Raw genomic sequence first — 26,032 nt, 5'->3', positions numbered from 1 at the left:
TCAGTAACAATGCCCCCCGTGTCAGTAACAATCCCACCCAGTGTCAGTAACAATCCCCCCATGTCAGTAACAATCCCCCCAGTTTCAGTAACAATCCCCCCCAGTGTCAGTAACAATCCCCCCCAGTGTCAGTAACATTCCCCCCAGTGTCAGTAAAAATCCTCCCAGTGTCAGTAACAAACCCCCCCATTGTCAGTAACAATCCCTCCCAGTGTCAGTAATCATCCCCCCCAAGTGTCAGTAACAATCCCGCCCACTGTCAGTAACGTTCCCCCCCACTGTCAGTAACATTCCAACCCAGTGTCAGTAACAATCCCCCCAGTGTCAGTTACAATCACCCCAGTGTCAGTAACAATCCCCCCCAGTGTCAGTAACAACCCTCCCCGTGTCAGTAACAATCCCACCGCAGTGTCAGTAACAATCTCCCCCAGTATCAGTTACAATCTCCCCCAGTGTCAGTAACAATCCCCCCGTGTCAGTAACAATCCTCCCCAGTGACAGTAACAATCCCCCCGTATCAGTAATAATCCCCCCATGTCAGTAAATATACCCCCAGCATCAGTAACAATCCCCCCGTGTCAGTAACAATCCTCCTCAGTGGCAGTAACAATCCCACCCAGTATCAGTAACAATCCCTCCCAGTGTCAGTAACAATCCCCCCCAGTGTCAGTAACAATCCCCCCCAGTGTCAGTAACAATCCCCCCCAGTGTCAGTAACAATCGCCCCCAGTGTCAGTAACAATCCCCCCCCCAGTGTCAGTAACAATCCCACCCAGTATCAGTAACAATCCCTCCCAGTGTCAGTAACAATCCCCCCCAGTGTCAGTAACAATCCCCCCCAGTGTCAGTAACAATCCCCCCCAGTGTCAGTAACAATCGCCCCCAGTGTCAGTAACAGTCCCCCCAGTGTCAGTAACAATCCCCCCCCAGTGTCAGTAACAATCCCCCCCCCAGTGTCAGTAACAATCCCCCCCCAGTGTCAGAAACAATCCCCCCCCCCAGTGTCAGTAACAATCCCCCCCAGTGTCAGTAACGATCCCCCCCAGTGTCAGGAACAATCACCCCATGTCAGTAACAATCTCCACCAGTGTCAGGAACAATCGTCTCCAGTGTCAGGAACAATCCCCCCCTGTTTTCTGTTACAATCCCCCCCAGTGTCAGTAACAATCCCCCCACCAGAGTCAGGAACAATCCTCCCCAGTGTCAGTAACAACCCTCCCCCATGTTAGTAACAATCCCACCGCAGTGTCAGTAACAATCTCCCCCAGTGTCAGTAACAATCTCCCCTAGTGTCTGTAACAATCCCCCCGCGTCAGTAACAATCCCGCCCCCAGTGTCAGTAACAATCCCCCCTGTGGCAGTAACAATCCCCCCAGTGTCAGTAACAATCCCCCCATGTCAGTAACAATACCCCCAGTGTCAGTAACAATCCCCCCCGTGTCAGTAACAATCCCACCCAGTGTCAGTAACAATCCCCCCATGTCAGTAACAATCCCCCCAGTTTCAGTAACAATCCCCCCAGTGTCAGTAACAATCCCCCCCAGTGTCAGTAACATTCCCCCCAGTGTCAGTAAAAATCCCCCCAGTGTCAGTAACAAACCCCCCCATTGTCAGTAACAATCCCTCCCAGTGTCAGTAATCATCCCCCCTAAGTGTCAGTAACAATCCCGCCCACTGTCAGTAACGTTCCCCCCCAGTGTCAGTAACATTCCAACCCAGTGTCAGTAACAATCCCCCCAGTGTCAGTTACAATCCCCCCAGTGTCAGTAACAATCCCCCCAGTGTCAGTAACAATCGCACCCAGCCCAGTGTCAGAAAGAAACTCCCGAAGCCCACTGTCAGTAACAATCCCCCCGTGTCAGTAACAATCCCCCCAATGTCAGTAACAATCCCCCCCAGTGTCAGTAACAACCCTCCCCGTGTCAGTAACAATCCCACCGCAGTGTCAGTAACAATCTCCCCCAGTATCAGTTACAATCTCCCCCAGTGTCAGTAACAATCCCCCCGTGTCAGTAACAATCCTCCCCAGTGACAGTAACAATCCCCCCGTATCAGTAATAATCCCCCCCATGTCAGTAAATATACCCCCAGCATCAGTAACAATCCCCCCGTGTCAGTAACAATTCTCCTCAGTGGCAGTAACAATCCCACCCAGTATCAGTAACAATCCCTCCCAGTGTCAGTAACAATCCCCCCCAGTGTCAGCAACAATCCCCCCCAGTGTCAGTAACAATTCCCCCCAGTTTCAGTAACAATCCCCCCCAGTGTCAGTAACAATCCCCCGCATGTCAGTAACAATCCCCCGTTTCAGTAACAGTCCCCCCCAGTGTCAGTAACAATCCCCCCCCAGTGTCAGTAACAATCCCCCCCCAGTGTCAGTAACAATCCCCCCCAGTGTCAGTAACAATCCCCCCCCCCAGTGTCAGTAACAATCCCCCCCAGTGTCAGTAACGATCCCCACCCCCCAGTGTCAGGAACAATCACCCCATGTCAGTAACAATCTCCCCCAGTGTCAATTACAATCGTCTCCAGTGTCAGTAACAATCCCCCCAGTTTTCCGTAACAATCCCCCCTAGTGTCAGTAATAATCCCCCCACCAGAGTCAGTAACAATCCCACCGCAGTGTCAGTAACAATCTCCCCCAGTCTCAGTAACAATCTCCCCCAGTGTCAGTAACAATCCCCCCGTGTCAGTAACAACCCCCCCCCTAGTGTAAGTAACAATCCCCCCTGTGGCAGTAACAATCCCCCCAGTGTCAGTAACAATCCCCCCATGTCAGTAACAATACCCCCAGCGTCAGTAACAATCCCCCCCAGTGTCAGTAACAATCCCCCCATGTCAGTAACAATCCCCCCAGTTTCAGTAACAATCCCCCCCAGTGTAAGTAACAATCCCTCCCCCAGTGTCAGTAACAATCCCCCAGTGTCAGGAAAAATCCCCCAGTGTCAGTTACAATCTCCCCCAGTGTCAGTTACAATCCCCGCCGTGTCAGTAACAACCCCACCCAGTGTCAGTAACAAACCTCCCATGTCAGTAACAATCCCCCCATGTCAGTAATAATACCCCCAGTGTCAGTAACAATCCCCCCCGTGTCAGTAACAATCCCACCCAGTGTCAGTAACAATCCCCCCATGTCAGTAACAATCCCACCCAGTATCAGTAACAATCCCTCCCAGTGTCAGTAACAATCCCCCCCAGTGTCAGCAACAATCCCCCCCAGTGTCAGTAACAATTCCCCCCAGTTTCAGTAACAATCCCCCCCAGTGTCAGTAACAATCCCCCGCATGTCAGTAACAATCCCCCGTTTCAGTAACAGTCCCCCCCAGTGTCAGTAACAATCCCCCCCCCAGTGTCAGTAACAATCCCCCCCCAGTGTCAGTAACAATCCCCCCCAGTGTCAGTAACAATCCCCCCCCCCAGTGTCAGTAACAATCCCCCCCAGTGTCAGTAACGATCCCCACCCCCCAGTGTCAGGAACAATCACCCCATGTCAGTAACAATCTCCCCCAGTGTCAATTACAATCGTCTCCAGTGTCAGTAACAATCCCCCCCAGTTTTCCGTAACAATCCCCCCTAGTGTCAGTAATAATCCCCCCACCAGAGTCAGTAACAATCCCACCGCAGTGTCAGTAACAATCTCCCCCAGTCTCAGTAACAATCTCCCCCAGTGTCAGTAACAATCCCCCTGTGTCAGTAACAACCCCCCCTAGTGTAAGTAACAATCCCCCCTGTGGCAGTAACCCCCAGTGTCAGTAACAATCCCCCCATGTCAGTAACAATACCCCCAGCGTCAGTAACAATCCCCCCAGTGTCAGTAACAATCCCCCCATGTCAGTAACAATCCCTCCAGTTTCAGTATCAATCCCCCCCAGTGTAAGTAACAATCCCTCCCCCAGTGTCAGTAACAATCCCCCCAGTGTCAGGAAAATCCCCCCAGTGTCAGTTACAATCTCCCCCAGTGTCAGTTACAATCCCCGCCGTGTCAGTAACAACCCCACCCAGTGTCAGTAACAATCCTCCCATGTCAGTAACAATCCCCCCATGTCAGTAACAATACCCCAGTGTCAGTAACAATCCCCCCCGTGTCAGTAACAATCCCACCCAGTGTCAGTAACAATCCCCCCATGTCAGTAACAATCCCCCAGTTTCAGTAACAATCCCCCCAGTGTCAGTAACAATCCCCCCCAGTGTCAGTAACATTCCGCCAGTGTCAGTAAAAATCCCCCCAGTGTCAGTAACAAACCCCCCCATTGTCAGTAACAATCCCTCCAGTGTCAGTAATCATCCCCCCTAAGTGTCAGTAACAATCCCGCCCACTGTCAGTAATGTTCCCCCCCAGTGTCAGTAACATTCCAACCCAGTGTCAGTAACAATCCCCCAGTGTCAGTTACAATCCCCCAGTGTCAGTTACAATCCCCCCAGTGTCAGTAACAATCGCACCCAGCCCAGTGTCAGAAAGAAACTCCCGAAGCCCACTGTCAGTAACAATCCCCCCGTGTCAGTAACAATCCCCCAATGTCAGTAACAATCCCCCCCAGTGTCAGTAACAACCCTCCCCGTGTCAGTAACAATCCCACCGCAGTGTCAGTAACAATCTCCCCCAGTATCAGTTACAATCTCCCCAGTGTCAGTAACAATCCCCCCGTGTCAGTAACAATCCTCCCCAGTGACAGTAACAATCCCCCCGTATCAGTAATAATCCCCCCCCATGTCAGTAAATATACCCCCAGCATCAGTAACAATCCCCCGTGTCAGTAACAATTCTCCTCAGTGGCAGTAACAATCCCACCCAGTATCAGTAACAATCCCTCCCAGTGTCAGTAACAATCCCCCCCAGTGTCAGCAACAATCCCCCCCAGTGTCAGTAACAATTCCCCCCAGTTTCAGTAACAATCCCCCCCAGTGTCAGTAACAATCCCCCGCATGTCAGTAACAATCCCCCGTTTCAGTAACAGTCCCCCCAGTGTCAGTAACAATCCCCCCAGTGTCAGTAACAATCCCCCCCAGTGTCAGTAACAATCCCCCCCAGTGTCAGTAACAATCCCCCCCCCCAGTGTCAGTAACAATCCCCCCCAGTGTCAGTAACGATCCCCACCCCCCAGTGTCAGGAACAATCACCCCATGTCAGTAACAATCTCCCCCAGTGTCAATTACAATCGTCTCCAGTGTCAGTAACAACCCCCCCAGTTTTCCGTAACAATCCCCCCTAGTGTCAGTAATAATCCCCCCACCAGAGTCAGTAACAATCCCCCACCAGAGTCAGTAACAATCCCACCGCAGTGTCAGTAACAATCTCCCCCAGTCTCAGTAACAATCTCCCCCAGTGTCAGTAACAATCGCCCCATGTCAGTAACAACCCCCCCCTAGTGTAAGTAACAATCCCCCCTGTGGCAGTAACAATCCCCCCAGTGTCAGTAACAATCCCCCCATGTCAGTAACAATACCCCCAGCGTCAGTAACAATCCCCCCAGTGTCAGTAACAATCCCCCCATGTCAGTAACAATCCCCCCATGTCAGTAACAATCCCCCCAGTTTCAGTAACAATCCCCCCCAGTGTAAGTAACAATCCCTCCCCCAGTGTCAGTAACAATCCCCCCAGTGTCAGGAAAAATCCCCCAGTGTCAGTTACAATCTCCCCCAGTGTCAGTTACAATCCCCGCCGTGTCAGTAACAACCCCACCCAGTGTCAGTAACAATCCTCCCATGTCAGTAACAATCCCCCATGTCAGTAACAATACCCCCAGTGTCAGTAACAATCCCACCCAGTGTCAGTAACAATCCCCCCATGTCAGTAACAATCCCCCCAGTTTCAGTAACAATCCCCCCAGTGTCAGTAACAATCCCCCCCAGTGTCAGTAACATTCCGCCCAGTGTCAGTAAAAATCCCCCAGTGTCAGTAACAAACCCCCCATTGTCAGTAACAATCCCTCCCAGTGTCAGTAATCATCCCCCCTAAGTGTCAGTAACAATCCCGCCCACTGTCAGTAACGTTCCCCCCCAGTGTCAGTAACATTCCAACCCAGTGTCAGTAACAATCCCCCCAGTGTCAGTTACAATCCCCCCAGTGTCAGTAACAATCCCCCCAGTGTCAGTAACAATCGCACCCAGCCCAGTGTCAGAAAGAAACTCCCGAAGCCCACTGTCAGTAACAATCCCCCCGTGTCAGTAACAATCCCCCCAATGTCAGTAACAATCCCCCCCAGTGTCAGTAACAACCCTCCCCGTGTCAGTAACAATCCCACCGCAGTGTCAGTAACAATCTCCCCAGTATCAGTTACAATCTCCCCCAGTGTCAGTAACAATCCCCCCGTGTCAGTAACAATCCTCCCAGTGACAGTAACAATCCCCCCGTATCAGTAATAATCCCCCCCATGTCAGTAAATATACCCCCAGCATCAGTAACAATCCCCCCGTGTCAGTAACAATTCTCCTCAGTGGCAGTAACAATCCCACCCAGTATCAGTAACAATCCCTCCCAGTGTCAGTAACAATCCCCCCCAGTGTCAGCAACAATCCCCCCCAGCGTCAGTAACAATTCCCCCCAGTTTCAGTAACAATCCCCCCCAGTGTCAGTAATAATCCCCCGCATGTCAGTAACAATCCCCCGTTTCAGTAACAGTCCCCCCCAGTGTCAGTAACAATCCCCCCCAGTGTCAGTAACAATCCCCCCCCCGTGTCAGTAACAATCCCCCCCAGTGTCAGTAACGATCCCCACCCCCCAGTGTCAGGAACAATCACCCCATGTCAGTAACAATCTCCCCCAGTGTCAATTACAATCGTCTCCAGTGTCAGTAACAATCCCCCCAGTTTTCCGTAACAATCCCCCCTAGTGTCAGTAATAATCCCCCCACCAGAGTCAGTAACAATCCCACCGCAGTGTCAGTAACAATCTCCCCCAGTCTCAGTAACAATCTCCCCCAGTGTCAGTAACAATCGCCCCGTGTCAGTAACAACCCCCCCCTAGTGTAAGTAACAATCCCCCCTGTGGCAGTAACAATCCCCCCAGTGTCAGTAACAATCCCCCCATGTCAGTAACAATACCCCCAGCGTCAGTAACAATCCCCCCCAGTGTCAGTAACAATCCCCCCATGTCAGTAACAATCCCCCCATGTCAGTAACAATCCCCCCAGTTTCAGTAACAATCCCCCCCAGTGTAAGTAACAATCCCTCCCCCAGTGTCAGTAACAATCCCCCCAGTGTCAGGAAAAATCCCCCCAGTGTCAGTTACAATCTCCCCCAGTGTCAGTTACAATCCCCGCCGTGTCAGTAACAACCCCACCCAGTGTCAGTAACAATCCTCCCATGTCAGTAACAATCCCCCCATGTCAGTAACAATACCCCCAGTGTCAGTAACAATCCCACCCAGTGTCAGTAACAATCCCCCCATGTCAGTAACAATCCCCCCAGTTTCAGTAACAATCCCCCCAGTGTCAGTAACAATCCCCCCCAGTGTCAGTAACAATCACCCCCAGTGTCAGTAACAACCATCCCCGTGTCAGTAACAATCCCACCGCAGTGTCAGTAACAATCTCCCCCAGTCTCAGTAACAATCTCCCCCAGTGACATTAACAATCCCCCCGTGTCAGTAACAATCCTCCCCAGTGTCAGTAACAATCCCCCCAGTGTCAGTAAAAATCCGCCCAGTGTCAGTAATAATCTCCCCCAGTGTCAGTAACAATCCCCGCCGTGCCACTAACAACCCCACCCCAGTGTCAGTAACAATCCCCCCTGTGGCAGTAACAATCCCCCCAGTGTCAGTAACAATCCCCCCATGTCAGTAACAATCCCCCCGTGTCAGTAACAATCCTCCCCAGTGTCAGTAACAATCCCCCCCAGTGTCAGTAACAATCCCCCCAGTGTCAGTAACAATCCCCCCCAGTGTCAGTAAAAATCCCCTCCCAGTGTCCGTAACAATTCCCCCCCAGTGTCAGTAACAATCACTCCCAGTGTCAGTAACAACCCCCCCAGTGTCAGTAACAATCCCCCCCACGTGTGAGTAACAAATCCCCTAGCCCAATGTTAGTAACAATTCCTCCCATGTCAGTCACAATCCCCCCCAGTGTCAGTAACGATCCCCCCCAGTATCAGTAACAGTCACCCCATGTCAGTAACAATCTCCCCCAGTGTCAGCAACAATCGCCTCCAATGTCAGTAACAATCCCCCCCCCAGTGTCAGTAGCAATCCCCCTCAGTGTCAGTATCAATCCCTCCGCCAGAGTCAGTAACTATCGCCCCCAGTGTCAGGAACAATCGCCCCACCAGAGTCAGTAACAATCCCCCCAGTCTCAGTAACAATCCCCCCAGTGTCAGTAACAATCCCCCGACCAGAGTCAGTAACAGTACCCCCAGTGTCAGTAACAATCCCCCCAGTGTCAGTAACAATCCCCCCTATGTCAGTAACAACCAGCCCCAGTGTCAGTAACAATCCCCCCCAGAGTCAGTAACAATCCCCCCCCGTGGCAGTAACAATCCCCCCAGTGTCAGTAACAATCCCACCGCAGTTTCAGGAACTATCTCCCCAATGTCAGTAACAATCTCCCCCAGTGTCAGTAACATTCCCCCCGTGTCAGTAACAATCCCCCCCCAGTGTCAGTAACAATCCCCCCCAGTGTCAGTAACAATCCCCCCGTGGCAGTAACAATCCCCCCAGTGTCAGTTACAATCTCCCCCAGTGTCAGTTACAATCCCCGCCGTGTCAGTAACAACCCCACCCAGTGTCAGTAACAATCCTCCCATGTCAGTAACAATCCCCCCATGTCAGTAACAATACCCCCAGTGTCAGTAACAATCCCACCCAGTGTCAGTAACAATCCCCCCATGTCAGTAACAATCCCCCCAGTTTCAGTAACAATCCCCCCAGTGTCAGTAACAATCCCCCCCAGTGTCAGTAACATTCCGCCCAGTGTCAGTAAAAATCCCCCCAGTGTCAGTAACAAACCCCCCCATTGTCAGTAACAATCCCTCCCAGTGTCAGTAATCATCCCCCCTAAGTGTCAGTAACAATCCCGCCCACTGTCAGTAACGTTCCCCCCCAGTGTCAGTAACATTCCAACCCAGTGTCAGTAACAATCCCCCCAGTGTCAGTTACAATCCCCCCAGTGTCAGTAACAATCCCCCCAGTGTCAGTAACAATCGCACCCAGCCCAGTGTCAGAAAGAAACTCCCGAAGCCCACTGTCAGTAACAATCCCCCCGTGTCAGTAACAATCCCCCCAATGTCAGTAACAATCCCCCCCAGTGTCAGTAACAACCCTCCCCGTGTCAGTAACAATCCCACCGCAGTGTCAGTAACAATCTCCCCCAGTATCAGTTACAATCTCCCCCAGTGTCAGTAACAATCCCCCCGTGTCAGTAACAATCCTCCCCAGTGACAGTAACAATCCCCCCGTATCAGTAATAATCCCCCCCATGTCAGTAAATATAACCCTAGCTTCAGTAACAATCCCCCCGTGTCAGTAACAATTCTCCTCAGTGGCAGTAACAATCCCACCCAGTATCAGTAACAATCCCTCCCAGTGTCAGTAACAATCCCCCCCAGTGTCAGCAACAACCCCCCCAGTGTCAGTAACAATTCCCCCCAGTTTCAGTAACAATCCCCCCCAGTGTCAGTAACAATCCCCCGCATGTCAGTAACAATCCCCCGTTTCAGTAACAGTCCCCCCCAGTGTCAGTAACAATCCCCCCCCAGTGTCAGTAACAATCCCCCCCCAGTGTCAGTAACAATCCCCCCCCAGTGTCAGTAACAATCCCCGCCCCAGTGTCAGTAACAATCTCCCCCAGTCTCAGTAACAATCTCCCCCAGTGTCAGTAACAATCCCCCCGTGTCAGTAACAACCCCCCCCCTAGTGTAAGTAACAATCCCCCCTGTGGCAGTAACAATCCCCCCAGTGTCAGTAACAATCCCCCCATGTCAGTAACAATACCCCCAGCGTCAGTAACAATCCCCCCCAGTGTCAGTAACAATCCCCCCATGTCAGTAACAATCCCCCCAGTTTCAGTAACAATCCCCCCCAGTGTAATTAACAATCCCTCCCCCAGTGTCAGTAACAATCCCCCCAGTGTCAGGAAAAATCCCCCCAGTGTCAGTTACAATCTCCCCCAGTGTCAGTTACAATCCCCGCCGTGTCAGTAACAACCCCACCCAGTGTCAGTAACAATCCTCCCATGTCAGTAACAATCCCCCCAATTTCAGTAACAATCCCCCCCAGTGTCAGTAACAATCCCCCCAGTGTCAGTAACAATCCCCCCAGTGTCAGTAAAAATCCCCCCAGTGTCAGTAACAAACCCCCCCATTGTCAGTAACAATCCCTCCCAGTGTCAGTAATCATCCCCCCAAGTGTCAGTAACGATCCTGCCCACTGTCAGTAACAATCCCCCCCAGTGTCAGTAACATTCCAACCCAGTGTCAGTAACAATCCCCCCAGTGTCTGTTACAAGCCCCCCAGTGTCAATAACAATCCCCCCAGTGTCAGTAACAATCGCACCCACACCAGTGTCAGAAACAAACTCCCGAAGCCCACTGTCAGTAACATACCCCCCGTGTCAGTAACAATCCCCCCCAGTGTCAGTAACAATCACCCCCAGTGTCAGTAACAACCATCCCCGTGTCAGTAACAATCCCACCGCAGTGTCAGTAACAATCTCCCCCAGTCTCAGTAACAATCTCCCCCAGTGACATTAACAATCCCCCCGTGTCAGTAACAATCCTCCCCAGTGTCAGTAACAATCCCCCCAGTGTCAGTAAAAATCCGCCCAGTGTCAGTAATAATCTCCCCCAGTGTCAGTAACAATCCCCGCCGTGCCACTAACAACCCCACCCCAGTGTCAGTAACAATCCCCCCTGTGGCAGTAACAATCCCCCCAGTGTCAGTAACAATCCCCCCATGTCAGTAACAATCCCCCCGTGTCAGTAACAATCCTCCCCAGTGTCAGTAACAATCCCCCCCAGTGTCAGTAACAATCCCCCCAGTGTCAGTAACAATCCCCCCCAGTGTCAGTAAAAATCCCCTCCCAGTGTCCGTAACAATTCCCCCCCAGTGTCAGTAACAATCACTCCCAGTGTCAGTAACAACCCCCCCAGTGTCAGTAACAATCCCCCCCACGTGTGAGTAACAAATCCCCTAGCCCAATGTTAGTAACAATTCCTCCCATGTCAGTCACAATCCCCCCCAGTGTCAGTAACGATCCCCCCCAGTATCAGTAACAGTCACCCCATGTCAGTAACAATCTCCCCCAGTGTCAGCAACAATCGCCTCCAATGTCAGTAACAATCCCCCCCCCAGTGTCAGTAGCAATCCCCCTCAGTGTCAGTATCAATCCCTCCGCCAGAGTCAGTAACTATCGCCCCCAGTGTCAGGAACAATCGCCCCACCAGAGTCAGTAACAATCCCCCCAGTCTCAGTAACAATCCCCCCAGTGTCAGTAACAATCCCCCGACCAGAGTCAGTAACAGTACCCCCAGTGTCAGTAACAATCCCCCCAGTGTCAGTAACAATCCCCCCTATGTCAGTAACAACCAGCCCCAGTGTCAGTAACAATCCCCCCCAGAGTCAGTAACAATCCCCCCCCGTGGCAGTAACAATCCCCCCAGTGTCAGTAACAATCCCACCGCAGTTTCAGGAACTATCTCCCCAATGTCAGTAACAATCTCCCCCAGTGTCAGTAACATTCCCCCCGTGTCAGTAACAATCCCCCCCCAGTGTCAGTAACAATCCCCCCCAGTGTCAGTAACAATCCCCCCGTGGCAGTAACAATCCCCCCAGTGTCAGTTACAATCTCCCCCAGTGTCAGTTACAATCCCCGCCGTGTCAGTAACAACCCCACCCAGTGTCAGTAACAATCCTCCCATGTCAGTAACAATCCCCCCATGTCAGTAACAATACCCCCAGTGTCAGTAACAATCCCACCCAGTGTCAGTAACAATCCCCCCATGTCAGTAACAATCCCCCCAGTTTCAGTAACAATCCCCCCAGTGTCAGTAACAATCCCCCCAGTTTCAGTAACAATCCCCCCCAGTGTCAGTAACAATCCCCCCAGTGTCAGTAACAATCCCCCCAGTGTCAGTAAAAATCCCCCCAGTGTCAGTAACAAACCCCCCCATTGTCAGTAACAATCCCTCCCAGTGTCAGTAATCATCCCCCCAAGTGTCAGTAACGATCCTGCCCACTGTCAGTAACAATCCCCCCCAGTGTCAGTAACATTCCAACCCAGTGTCAGTAACAATCCCCCCAGTGTCTGTTACAAGCCCCCCAGTGTCAATAACAATCCCCCCAGTGTCAGTAACAATCGCACCCACACCAGTGTCAGAAACAAACTCCCGAAGCCCACTGTCAGTAACATACCCCCCGTGTCAGTAACAATCCCCCCCAGTGTCAGTAACAATCACCCCCAGTGTCAGTAACAACCATCCCCGTGTCAGTAACAATCCCACCGCAGTGTCAGTAACAATCTCCCCCAGTCTCAGTAACAATCTCCCCCAGTGACATTAACAATCCCCCCGTGTCAGTAACAATCCTCCCCAGTGTCAGTAACAATCCCCCCAGTGTCAGTAAAAATCCGCCCAGTGTCAGTAATAATCTCCCCCAGTGTCAGTAACAATCCCCGCCGTGCCACTAACAACCCCACCCCAGTGTCAGTAACAATCCCCCCTGTGGCAGTAACAATCCCCCCAGTGTCAGTAACAATCCCCCCATGTCAGTAACAATCCCCCCGTGTCAGTAACAATCCTCCCCAGTGTCAGTAACAATCCCCCCCAGTGTCAGTAACAATCCCCCCAGTGTCAGTAACAATCCCCCCCAGTGTCAGTAAAAATCCCCTCCCAGTGTCCGTAACAATTCCCCCCCAGTGTCAGTAACAATCACTCCCAGTGTCAGTAACAACCCCCCCAGTGTCAGTAACAATCCCCCCCACGTGTGAGTAACAAATCCCCTAGCCCAATGTTAGTAACAATTCCTCCCATGTCAGTCACAATCCCCCCCAGTGTCAGTAACGATCCCCCCCAGTATCAGTAACAGTCACCCCATGTCAGTAACAATCTCCCCCAGTGTCAGCAACAATCGCCTCCAATGTCAGTAACAATCCCCCCCCCAGTGTCAGTAGCAATCCCCCTCAGTGTCAGTATCAATCCCTCCGCCAGAGTCAGTAACTATCGCCCCCAGTGTCAGGAACAATCGCCCCACCAGAGTCAGTAACAATCCCCCCAGTCTCAGTAACAATCCCCCCAGTGTCAGTAACAATCCCCCGACCAGAGTCAGTAACAGTACCCCCAGTGTCAGTAACAATCCCCCCAGTGTCAGTAACAATCCCCCCTATGTCAGTAACAACCAGCCCCAGTGTCAGTAACAATCCCCCCCAGAGTCAGTAACAATCCCCCCCCGTGGCAGTAACAATCCCCCCAGTGTCAGTAACAATCCCACCGCAGTTTCAGGAACTATCTCCCCAATGTCAGTAACAATCTCCCCCAGTGTCAGTAACATTCCCCCCGTGTCAGTAACAATCCCCCCCCAGTGTCAGTAACAATCCCCCCCAGTGTCAGTAACAATCCCCCCGTGGCAGTAACAATCCCCCCAGTGTCAGTTACAATCTCCCCCAGTGTCAGTTACAATCCCCGCCGTGTCAGTAACAACCCCACCCAGTGTCAGTAACAATCCTCCCATGTCAGTAACAATCCCCCCATGTCAGTAACAATACCCCCAGTGTCAGTAACAATCCCACCCAGTGTCAGTAACAATCCCCCCATGTCAGTAACAATCCCCCCAGTTTCAGTAACAATCCCCCCAGTGTCAGTAACAATCCCCCCCAGTGTCAGTAACATTCCGCCCAGTGTCAGTAAAAATCCCCCCAGTGTCAGTAACAAACCCCCCCATTGTCAGTAACAATCCCTCCCAGTGTCAGTAATCATCCCCCCTAAGTGTCAGTAACAATCCCGCCCACTGTCAGTAACGTTCCCCCCCAGTGTCAGTAACATTCCAACCCAGTGTCAGTAACAATCCCCCCAGTGTCAGTTACAATCCCCCCAGTGTCAGTAACAATCCCCCCAGTGTCAGTAACAATCGCACCCAGCCCAGTGTCAGAAAGAAACTCCCGAAGCCCACTGTCAGTAACAATCCCCCCGTGTCAGTAACAATCCCCCCAATGTCAGTAACAATCCCCCCCAGTGTCAGTAACAACCCTCCCCGTGTCAGTAACAATCCCACCGCAGTGTCAGTAACAATCTCCCCCAGTATCAGTTACAATCTCCCCCAGTGTCAGTAACAATCCCCCCGTGTCAGTAACAATCCTCCCCAGTGACAGTAACAATCCCCCCGTATCAGTAATAATCCCCCCCATGTCAGTAAATATAACCCTAGCTTCAGTAACAATCCCCCCGTGTCAGTAACAATTCTCCTCAGTGGCAGTAACAATCCCACCCAGTATCAGTAACAATCCCTCCCAGTGTCAGTAACAATCCCCCCCAGTGTCAGCAACAACCCCCCCAGTGTCAGTAACAATTCCCCCCAGTTTCAGTAACAATCCCCCCCAGTGTCAGTAACAATCCCCCGCATGTCAGTAACAATCCCCCGTTTCAGTAACAGTCCCCCCCAGTGTCAGTAACAATCCCCCCCCAGTGTCAGTAACAATCCCCCCCCAGTGTCAGTAACAATCCCCCCCCAGTGTCAGTAACAATCCCCGCCCCAGTGTCAGTAACAATCCCCCCCAGTGTCAGTAACGATCCCCACCCCCCAGTGTCAGGAACAATCACCCCATGTCAGTAACAATCTCCCCCAGTGTCAATTACAATCGTCTCCAGTGTCAGTAACAATCCCCCCCAGTTTTCCGTAACAATCCCCCCTAGTGTCAGTAATAATCCCCCCACCAGAGTCAGTAACAATCCCACCGCAGTGTCAGTAACAATCTCCCCCAGTCTCAGTAACAATCTCCCCCAGTGTCAGTAACAATCCCCCCGTGTCAGTAACAACCCCCCCCTAGTGTAAGTAACAATCCCCCCTGTGGCAGTAACAATCCCCCCAGTGTCAGTAACAATCCCCCCATGTCAGTAACAATACCCCCAGCGTCAGTAACAATCCCCCCCAGTGTCAGTAACAATCTCCCCATGTCAGTAACAATCCCCCCAGTTTCAGTAACAATCCCCCCCAGTGTAATTAACAATCCCTCCCCCAGTGTCAGTAACAATCCCCCCAGTGTCAGGAAAAATCCCCCCAGTGTCAGTTACAATCTCCCCCAGTGTCAGTTACAATCCCCGCCGTGTCAGTAACAACCCCACCCAGTGTCAGTAACAATCCTCCCATGTCAGTAACAATCCCCCCAATTTCAGTAACAATCCCCCCAGTGTCAGTAACAATCCCCCCAGTGTCAGTAACAATCCCCCCAGTGTCAGTAAAAATCCCCCCAGTGTCAGTAACAAACCCCCCCATTGTCAGTAACAATCCCTCCCAGTGTCAGTAATCATCCCCCCAAGTGTCAGTAACGATCCTGCCCACTGTCAGTAACAATCCCCCCCAGTGTCAGTAACATTCCAACCCAGTGTCAGTAACAATCCCCCCAGTGTCAGTTACAAGCCCCCCAGTGTCAATAACAATCCCCCCAGTGTCAGTAACAATCGCACCCACACCAGTGTCAGAAACAAACTCCCGAAGCCCACTGTCAGTAACATACCCCCCGTGTCAGTAACAATCCCCCCCAGTGTCAGTAACAATCACCCCCAGTGTCAGTAACAACCATCCCCGTGTCAGTAACAATCCCACCGCAGTGTCAGTAACAATCTCCCCCAGTCTCAGTAACAATCTCCCCCAGTGACATTAACAATCCCCCCGTGTCAGTAACAATCCTCCCCAGTGTCAGTAACAATCCCCCCAGTGTCAGTAAAAATCCGCCCAGTGTCAGTAATAATCTCCCCCAGTGTCAGTAACAATCCCCGCCGTGCCACTAACAACCCCACCCCAGTGTCAGTAACAATCCCCCCTGTGGCAGTAACAATCCCCCCAGTGTCAGTAACAATCCCCCCATGTCAGTAACAATCCCCCCGTGTCAGTAACAATCCTCCCCAGTGTCAGTAACAATCCCCCCCAGTGTCAGTAACAATCCCCCCAGTGTCAGTAACAATCCCCCCCAGTGTCAGTAAAAATCCCCTCCCAGTGTCCGTAACAATTCCCCCCCAGTGTCAGTAACAATCACTCCCAGTGTCAGTAACAACCCCCCCAGTGTCAGTAACAATCCCCCCCACGTGTGAGTAACAAATCCCCTAGCCCAATGTTAGTAACAATTCCTCCCATGTCAGTCACAATCCCCCCCAGTGTCAGTAACGATCCCCCCCAGTATCAGTAACAGTCACCCCATGTCAGTAACAATCTCCCCCAGTGTCAGCAACAATCGCATCCAATGTCAGTAACAATCCCCCCCCCAGTGTCAGTAGCAATCCCCCTCAGTGTCAGTATGAATCCCTCCGCCAGAGTCAGTAACTATCGCCCCCAGTGTCAGGAACAATCGCCCCACCAGAGTCAGTAACAATCCCCCCAGTCTCAGTAACAATCCCCCCAGTGTCAGTAACAATCCCCCGACCAGAGTCAGTAACAGTACCCCCAGTGTCAGTAACAATCCCCCCAGTGTCAGTAACAATCCCCCCTATGTCAGTAACAACCAGCCCCAGTGTCAGTAACAATCCCCCCCAGAGTCAGTAACAATCCCCCCCCGTGGCAGTAACAATCCCCCCAGTGTCAGTAACAATCCCACCGCAGTTTCAGGAACTATCTCCCCAATGTCAGTAACAATCTCCCCCAGTGTCAGTAACATTCCCCCCGTGTCAGTAACAATCCCCCCCCCAGTGTCAGTAACAATCCCCCCCAGTGTCAGTAACAATCCCCCCCGTGGCAGTAACAATCCCCCCAGTGTCAGTAACAATCCCCACCGTGTCAGCAACAATACCCCCAGCGTCAGTAACAATCTCCCCCAGTGTCAGTAACAAACCCCCCCAGTGTCAGTAACAATCCCCCCCAGTGTCAGTAACAATCCCCCCCAGTGTCAGTAACAATCCACCCATTTCAGTAACAATCCCCCCGTTTCAGTAACAATCTGCCCCGTGTCAGTAACAAACACTCCCCGTGTCAGTAAGAATCCCTCCCAGTGTCAGTAAAAATCCCCCCCAGTGTCAGTAACAATCCCCCCAGTGTCAGTAACATACCAAGCCACTGTCAGTAACAATCCCCCCAGTGTCAGTAACAATCCCCCCCAGTGTCAGGAATAGTCCCCCCAGTGTCAGTAACAATCCCCCCTAGTGTCAGTAATAATCCCCCCACCAGAGTCAGTAACAATCCCACCGCAGTGTCAGTAACAATCTCCCCCAGTCTCAGTAACAATCTCCCCCAGTGTCAGTAACAATCCCCCCGTGTCAGTAACAACCCCCCCCCTAGTGTAAGTAACAATCCCCCCTGTGGCAGTAACAATCCCCCCAGTGTCAGTAACAATCCCCCCATGTCAGTAACAATACCCCCAGCGTCAGTAACAATCCCCCCCAGTGTCAGTAACAATCCCCCCATGTCAGTAACAATCCCCCCAGTTTCAGTAACAATCCCCCCCAGTGTAATTAACAATCCCTCCCCCAGTGTCAGTAACAATCCCCCCAGTGTCAGGAAAAATCCCCCCAGTGTCAGTTACAATCTCCCCCAGTGTCAGTTACAATCCCCGCCGTGTCAGTAACAACCCCACCCAGTGTCAGTAACAATCCTCCCATGTCAGTAACAATCCCCCCAATTTCAGTAACAATCCCCCCCAGTGTCAGTAACAATCCCCCCAGTGTCAGTAACAATCCCCCCAGTGTCAGTAAAAATCCCCCCAGTGTCAGTAACAAACCCCCCCATTGTCAGTAACAATCCCTCCCAGTGTCAGTAATCATCCCCCCAAGTGTCAGTAACGATCCTGCCCACTGTCAGTAACAATCCCCCCCAGTGTCAGTAACATTCCAACCCAGTGTCAGTAACAATCCCCCCAGTGTCTGTTACAAGCCCCCCAGTGTCAATAACAATCCCCCCAGTGTCAGTAACAATCGCACCCACACCAGTGTCAGAAACAAACTCCCGAAGCCCACTGTCAGTAACATACCCCCCGTGTCAGTAACAATCCCCCCCAGTGTCAGTAACAATCACCCCCAGTGTCAGTAACAACCATCCCCGTGTCAGTAACAATCCCACCGCAGTGTCAGTAACAATCTCCCCCAGTCTCAGTAACAATCTCCCCCAGTGACATTAACAATCCCCCCGTGTCAGTAACAATCCTCCCCAGTGTCAGTAACAATCCCCCCAGTGTCAGTAAAAATCCGCCCAGTGTCAGTAATAATCTCCCCCAGTGTCAGTAACAATCCCCGCCGTGCCACTAACAACCCCACCCCAGTGTCAGTAACAATCCCCCCTGTGGCAGTAACAATCCCCCCAGTGTCAGTAACAATCCCCCCATGTCAGTAACAATCCCCCCGTGTCAGTAACAATCCTCCCCAGTGTCAGTAACAATCCCCCCCAGTGTCAGTAACAATCCCCCCAGTGTCAGTAACAATCCCCCCCAGTGTCAGTAAAAATCCCCTCCCAGTGTCCGTAACAATTCCCCCCCAGTGTCAGTAACAATCACTCCCAGTGTCAGTAACAACCCCCCCAGTGTCAGTAACAATCCCCCCCACGTGTGAGTAACAAATCCCCTAGCCCAATGTTAGTAACAATTCCTCCCATGTCAGTCACAATCCCCCCCAGTGTCAGTAACGATCCCCCCCAGTATCAGTAACAGTCACCCCATGTCAGTAACAATCTCCCCCAGTGTCAGCAACAATCGCCTCCAATGTCAGTAACAATCCCCCCCCCAGTGTCAGTAGCAATCCCCCTCAGTGTCAGTATCAATCCCTCCGCCAGAGTCAGTAACTATCGCCCCCAGTGTCAGGAACAATCGCCCCACCAGAGTCAGTAACAATCCCCCCAGTCTCAGTAACAATCCCCCCAGTGTCAGTAACAATCCCCCGACCAGAGTCAGTAACAGTACCCCCAGTGTCAGTAACAATCCCCCCAGTGTCAGTAACAATCCCCCCTATGTCAGTAACAACCAGCCCCAGTGTCAGTAACAATCCCCCCCAGAGTCAGTAACAATCCCCCCCCGTGGCAGTAACAATCCCCCCAGTGTCAGTAACAATCCCACCGCAGTTTCAGGAACTATCTCCCCAATGTCAGTAACAATCTCCCCCAGTGTCAGTAACATTCCCCCCGTGTCAGTAACAATCCCCCCCCAGTGTCAGTAACAATCCCCCCCAGTGTCAGTAACAATCCCCCCGTGGCAGTAACAATCCCCCCAGTGTCAGTAACAATCCCCCCCGTGTCAGCAACAATACCCCCAGCGTCAGTAACAATCTCCCCCAGTGTCAGTAACAAACCCCCCCAGTGTCAGTAACAATCCCCCCCAGTGTCAGTAACAATCCCCCCCAGTGTCAGTAACAATCCACCCATTTCAGTAACAATCCCCCCGTTTCAGTAACAATCTGCCCCGTGTCAGTAACAAACACTCCCCGTGTCAGTAAGAATCCCTCCCAGTGTCAGTAAAAATCCCCCCCAGTGTCAGTAACAATCCCCCCAGTGTCAGTAACATACCAACCCACTGTCAGTAACAATCCCCCCAGTGTCAGTAACAATCCCCCCCAGTGTCAGGAATAGTCCCCCCAGTGTCAGTAACAATCCCACCCAGCCCAGTGTCAGAAACAATCTCCCCAAGCCCACTGTCAGTAACAATCCCCCCGTATCAGTAACAACAACCCCCAGTGTCAGTAACAATCCCCCCCCGTGTCAGTAACAATCTCCCCCACTATCAGTAACAATCTGCCCCCAGTGTCAGGATCAATCGCCCCTCCCCAGCCCAGTGTCACAATCTGCCCCCAGTGTCAGTAACGATCCCCCCAGTGTCAGTAACAATCCGTCCCTCCGTGTCAGCAACAATCCCCCCCAGTGTTAGTAACAATCCCCCCAGTGTCAGTAAAAATCCCCCCCAGTGTCAGTAACAATCCCCCCCAGTGTCAGTAACAATCCCCCCCAGTGTCAGTAACAATCCCGCCCAGTGTCAGTAACAATCCCGCCCAGTGTCAGTAACAATCCCCCCCATGTCAGTAACAATCCCCCCATGTCAGTAACAATCCCCCCCAGTGTCAGTAACATTCCCCCCCAGTGTCAGCAACAATCCCTCCCAATGTCAGTAACAATCCCCCCAAGTGTCAGTAACAATCCCCCCCATGTCAGTAACAATACCCCCCAGTTTCAGTAACAATCCCCCCCAGTGTCAGTAACAATCCCCGCCAGTGTCAGTAACAATCCCACCCAGTGTCAGTAACAATCCCCCCCAGTGTCAGTAACAATCCCCCCCGTGGCAGTAACAATCCCCCCAGTGTCAGTAACAATCCCACCGCAGTTTCAGTAACTATCTCCCCCAGTGTCAGTAACATTCCCCCCGTGTCAGTAACAATCCCCCCCCAGTGTCAGTAACAATTCCCCCCAGTGTCAGTAACAATCCCCCCCGTGGCAGTAACAATCCCCCCAGTGTCAGTAACAATCCCCCCGTGTCAGCAACAAAATCCCCAGCATCAGTAACAATCTCCCCCAGTGTCAGTAACAATCCCCCCCAGTGTCAGTAACAATACCCCCCAGTGTCAGTAACAATACCCCCCAGTGTCAGTAACAATCCCCCCAGTGTCAGTAACAATCCCCCCGTTTCAGTAACAATCTCCCCCGTGTCAGTAACAAACCCCCCCGTGTCAGTAAGTATCCCTCCCAGTGTCAGTAAAAATCCCCCCCAGTGTCAGTAACAATCCCCCCCAGTGTCAGTAACATACCAACCCAGTGTCAGTAACAATCCCCCCCAGTGTCAGTAACAATCCCCCCCAGTGTCAGTAACAATCCCCCGCATGTCAGTAACAATCCCCCATTTCAGTAACAGTCCCCCCCAGTGTCAGTAACAATCCCCCCCCAGTGTCAGTAACAATCCCCCCCAGTGTCAGTAACAATCCCCCCCCAGTGTCAGTAACAATCCCCCCCCCAGTGTCAGTAACAATCCCCCCCAGTGTCAGTAACGATCCCCCCCCCAGTGTCAGGAACAATCACCCCATGTCAGTAACAATCTCCCCCAGTGTCAGTAACAATCGTCTCCAGTGTCAGTAACAATCCCCCCCAGTTTTCCGTAACAATCCCCCCTAGTGTCAGTAATAATCCCCCCACCAGAGTCAGTAACAATCCCACCGCTGTGTCAGTAACAATCTCCCCCAGTCTCAGTAACAATCTCCCCCAGTGTCAGTAACAATCCCCCCGTGTCAGTAACAACCCACCCCAGTGTCAGTAACAATCCCCCCTGTAGCAGTAACAATCCCCCCAGTGTCAGTAACAATCCCCCCATGTCAGTAACAATACCCCCAGCGTCAGTAACAATCCCCCCCAGTGTCAGTAACAATCCCCCCCAGTGTCAGTAAGAATCCCCCCATGTCAGTAACAATCCCCCCTGTTTCAGTAACAATCCCCCCCAGTGTAAGTAACAATCCCTCCCCCAGTGTCAGTAACAATCCCCCCAGTGTCAGGAAAAATCCCCCCAGTGTCAGTTACAATCTCCCCCAGTGTCAGTAACGATCCCCGCCGTGTCAGTAACAATCGCCCCCAGTGTCAGTAACAGTCCCCCCAGTGTCAGTAACAATCCCCCCCCAGTGTCAGTAACAATCCCCCCCCAGTGTCAGTAACAATCCCCCCCCAGTGTCAGTAACAACCCTCCCCGTGTCAGTAACAATCCCACCGCAGTGTCAGTAACAATCTCCCCCAGTCTCAGTAACAATCTCCCCCAGTGTCATTAACAATCCCCCCGTGTCAGTAACAATCCTCCCCAGTGTCAGTAACAATCCCCCCAGTGTCAGTAAAAATCCCCCCAGTGTCAGTAATAATCTCCCCCAGTGTCAGTAACAATCCCCGCCATGTCAGTAACAACCCCCCCCCAGTGTCAGTAACAATCCCCCCTGTGCCAGTAACAATTCCCCCAGTGTCAGTAACAATCCCCCCATGTCAGTAACAATACCCCCCAGCGTCAGTAACAATCCCCCCATGTCAGTAACAATCCTCCCCAGTGTAAGTAACAATCCCCCCCAGTGTCAGTAACAATCCCCCCAGTGTCAGGAACAATCCCCCCCATGTCAGTAACAATCCCCCCCCAGTGTACGAAACAATTCCCCCCCAGTGTCAGTAACAATCACTCCCAGTGTCAGTAACAACCCCCCCAGTGTCAGTAACAATCCCCCCCACGTGTGAGTAACAAACCCCCTAGCCCAATGTTAGTAACAATTCCTCCCATGTCAGTCACAATCCCCCCCCAGTGTCAGTAACGATCCCCCCCCAGTATCAGTAACAGTCACCCCATGTCAGTAACAATCTCCCCCAGTGTCAGCAACAATCGCCTCCAGTGTCAGTAACAATCCCCCCCCCAGTGTCAGTAGCAATCCCCCTCAGTGTCAGTATCAATCCCTCCGCCAGAGTCAGTAACTATCCCCCCCAGTGTCAGGAACAATCGCCCCACCAGAATCAGTAACAATCCCCCCAGTCTCAGTAACAATCCCCCCAGTGTCAGTAACAATCCCCCGACCAGAGTCAGTAACAGTACCCCCAGTGTCAGTAACAATCCCCCCAGTGTCAGTAACAATCCCCCCTATGTCAGTAACAACCCCCCACAGTGTCAGTAACAATCCCCCCCAGTGTCAGTAACAATCCCCCCCGTGGCAGTAACAATCCCCCCAGTGTCAGTAACAATCCCACCGCAGTTTCAGTAACTATCTCCCCCAGTGTCAGTAACAATCTCCCCCAGTGTCAGTAACATTCCCCCCGTGTCAGTAACAATCCCCCCCCCCAGTGTCAGTAACAATCCCCCCCAGTGTCAATAACAATCCCCCCCGTGGCAGTAACAATCCCCCCAGTGTCAGTAACAATCCCCCCGTGTCAGCAACAATACCCCCAGCGTCAGTAACAATCTCCCCCAGTGTCAGTAACAATCCCCCCAGTGTCAGTAACAATCCCCCCCAGTGTCAGTAACAATCCCCCCCAGTGTCAGTAACAATCCCCCCCATTTCAGTAACAATCCCCCCGTTTCAGTAACAATCTCCCCCGTGTCAGTAACAAACCCCCCCCGTGTCAGTAAGAATCCCTCCCAGTGTCAGTAAAAATCCCCCCCAGTGTCAGTAACAATCCCCCCCAGTGTCAGTAACATACCAACCCACTGTCAGTAACAATGGACCCAGTGTCAGTAACAATCCCCCCCAGTGTCAGTAATAATCCCCCCAGTGTCAGTAACAATCCCACCCAGCCCAGTGTCAGAAACAATCTCCCCAAGCCCACTGTCAGTAACAATCCCCCCGTATCAGTAACAACAACCCCCAGTGTCAGTAACAATCCCCCCCTGTGTCAGTAACAATCTCCCCCACTGTCAGTAACAATCTGCCCCCAGTGTCAGGATCAATCGCCCCTCCCCAGCCCAGTGTCACAATCTCCCCCCAGTGTCAGTAACGATCCCCCCCAGTGTCAGTAACAATCCGTCCCCCCGTGTCAGCAACAATCCCCCCCCAGTGTCAGTAACAATCCCCCCCAGTCAGTAAAAATCCCCCCCAGTGTCAGTAACAATCCCCCCCAGTGTCAGTAACAATCCCCCCCCAGTGTCAGTAACAAACCCCCCCAGTTTCAGTAACAATCCCACCCAGTGTCAGTAACAATCCCCCCCAGTGTCAGTAACAATCCCCCACAGTGTCAGTAAAGGTCACCCCGTGTCAGTAACAAACCCCCCCAGTGTCAGTAACAATCCCTCCCAGTGTCAGTAACCTTCCCCCCCAAGTGTCAGTAACAATCCCGACCACTGTCAGTAAAAATCCCACCCAGTGTCAGTAACAATCCCCCCCATGTCAGTAACAATACCCCAGTTTCAGTAACAATCCCCCCCAGTGTTCAGTAACAATCCCCCGCCAGTGTCAGTAACAATCCCACCCAGTGTCAGTAACAATCCCCCCCAGTGTCAGTAACAATCCCCCCCCGTGGCAGTAACAATCCCCCCAGTGTCAGTAACAATCCCACCGCAGTTTCAGTAACTATCTCCCCCAGTGTCAGTAACATTCCCCCCATGTCAGTAACAATCCCCCCCCAGTGTCAGTAACAATTCCCCCCAGTGTCAGTAACAATCCCCCCCCCCGTGGCAGTAACAATCCCCCCAGTGTCAGTAACAATCCCCCGTGTCAGCAACAAAATCCCCCTAGCATCAGTAACAATCTCCCCCAGTGTCAGTAACAATCCCCCCCAGTGTCAGTAACAATACCCCCCCAGTGTCAGTAACAATACCCCACCAGTGTCAGTAACAATCCCCCCAGTGTCAGTAACAATCCCCCCGTTTCAGTAACAATCTCCCCCGTGTCAGTAACAAACCCCCCCGTGTCAGTAAGTATCCCTCCCAGTGTCAGTAAAAATCCCCCCCAGTGTCAGTAACAATCCCCCCCCAGTGTCAGTAACATACCAACCCGTGTCAGTAACAATCCCCCCCAGTGTCAGTAACAATCCCCCCCCAGTGTCAGTAACAATCCCCCGCATGTCAGTAACAATCCCCCCATTTCAGTAACAGTCCCCCCCAGTGTCAGTAACAATCCCCCCCCAGTGTCAGTAACAATCCCCCCCCAGTGTCAGTAACAATCCCCCCCCAGTGTCAGTAACAATCCCCCCCCCCAGTGTCAGTAACAATACCCCCCAGTGTCAGTAACGATCCCCCCCCCCAGTGTCAGGAACAATCACCCCATGTCAGTAACAATCTCCCCCAGTGTCAGTAACAATCGTCTCCAGTGTCAGTAACAATCCCCCCCAGTTTTCCGTAACAATCCCCCCCTAGTGTCAGTAATAATCCCCCCACCAGAGTCAGTAACAATCCCACCGCTGTGTCAGTAACAATCTCCCCCAGTCTCAGTAACAATCTCCCCCAGTGTCAGTAACAATCCCCCCCGTGTCAGTAACAACCCACCCCAGTGTCAGTAACAATCCCCCCTGTAGCAGTAACAATCCCCCCCAGTGTCAGTAACAATCCCCCCCATGTCAGTAACAATACCCCCAGCGTCAGTAACAATCCCCCCAGTGTCAGTAACAATCCCCCCCAGTGTCAGTAACAATCCCCCCATGTCAGTAACAATCCCCCCTGTTTCAGTAACAATCCCCCCCAGTGTAAGTAACAATCCCTCCCCCAGTGTCAGTAACAATCCCCCCAGTGTCAGGAAAAATCCCCCCAGTGTCAGTTACAATCTCCCCCAGTGTCAGTAACGATCCCCGCCGTGTCAGTAACAACCCCCCAGTGTCAGTAACAATCGCCCCATGTCAGTAACAATCCCCCCCAATTTCAGTAACAATCCCCCCCAATGTCAGGAAACAATCCCCCCCCAGTGTCAGTAACAATCCCCCCCAGTGTCAGTAAAAAATCCCCCCAGTGTCAGTAACAAACCCCCCCATTGTCAGTAACAATCCCTCCCTGTGTCAGTAATCATTCCCCCCAAGTGTCACTAACGATCCTGCCCACTGTCAGTAACAATCCCCCCCAGTGTCAGTAACATTCCAACCCAGTGTCAGTAACAATCCCCCCCAGTGTCAGTTACAATCCCCCCAGTGTCAGGTAACAATCCCCCCAGTGTCAGTAACAATCGCACCCACACCAGTGTCAGAAACAAACTCCCGAAGCCCACTGTCAGTACAATCCCCGTCAGTAACAATCCCCCCGTGTCAGTAACAATCCCCCCCCAGTGTCAGTAACAACCCTCCCCGTGTCAGTAACAATCCCACCGCAGTGTCAGTAACAATCTCCCCCAGTCTCAGTAACAATCTCCCCCAGTGTCATTAAACAATCCCCCCCGTGTCAGTAACAATCCTCCCCCAGTGTCAGTAACAATCCCCCCAGTGTCAGTAAAAATCCCCCCAGTGTCAGTAATAATCTCCCCCAGTGTCAGTAACAAAGTAACAACCCCCCCCCCAGTGTCAGTAACAATC

This window comes from Somniosus microcephalus, chromosome 9 (assembly GCF_052327205.1).
Source record: "Somniosus microcephalus isolate GS21.2 chromosome 9, FLI_Smic_1.0, whole genome shotgun sequence".
Classification (NCBI taxonomy): Eukaryota; Metazoa; Chordata; class Chondrichthyes; order Squaliformes; family Somniosidae; genus Somniosus; species Somniosus microcephalus.
This window is presented reverse-complemented; position numbering follows the sequence as displayed.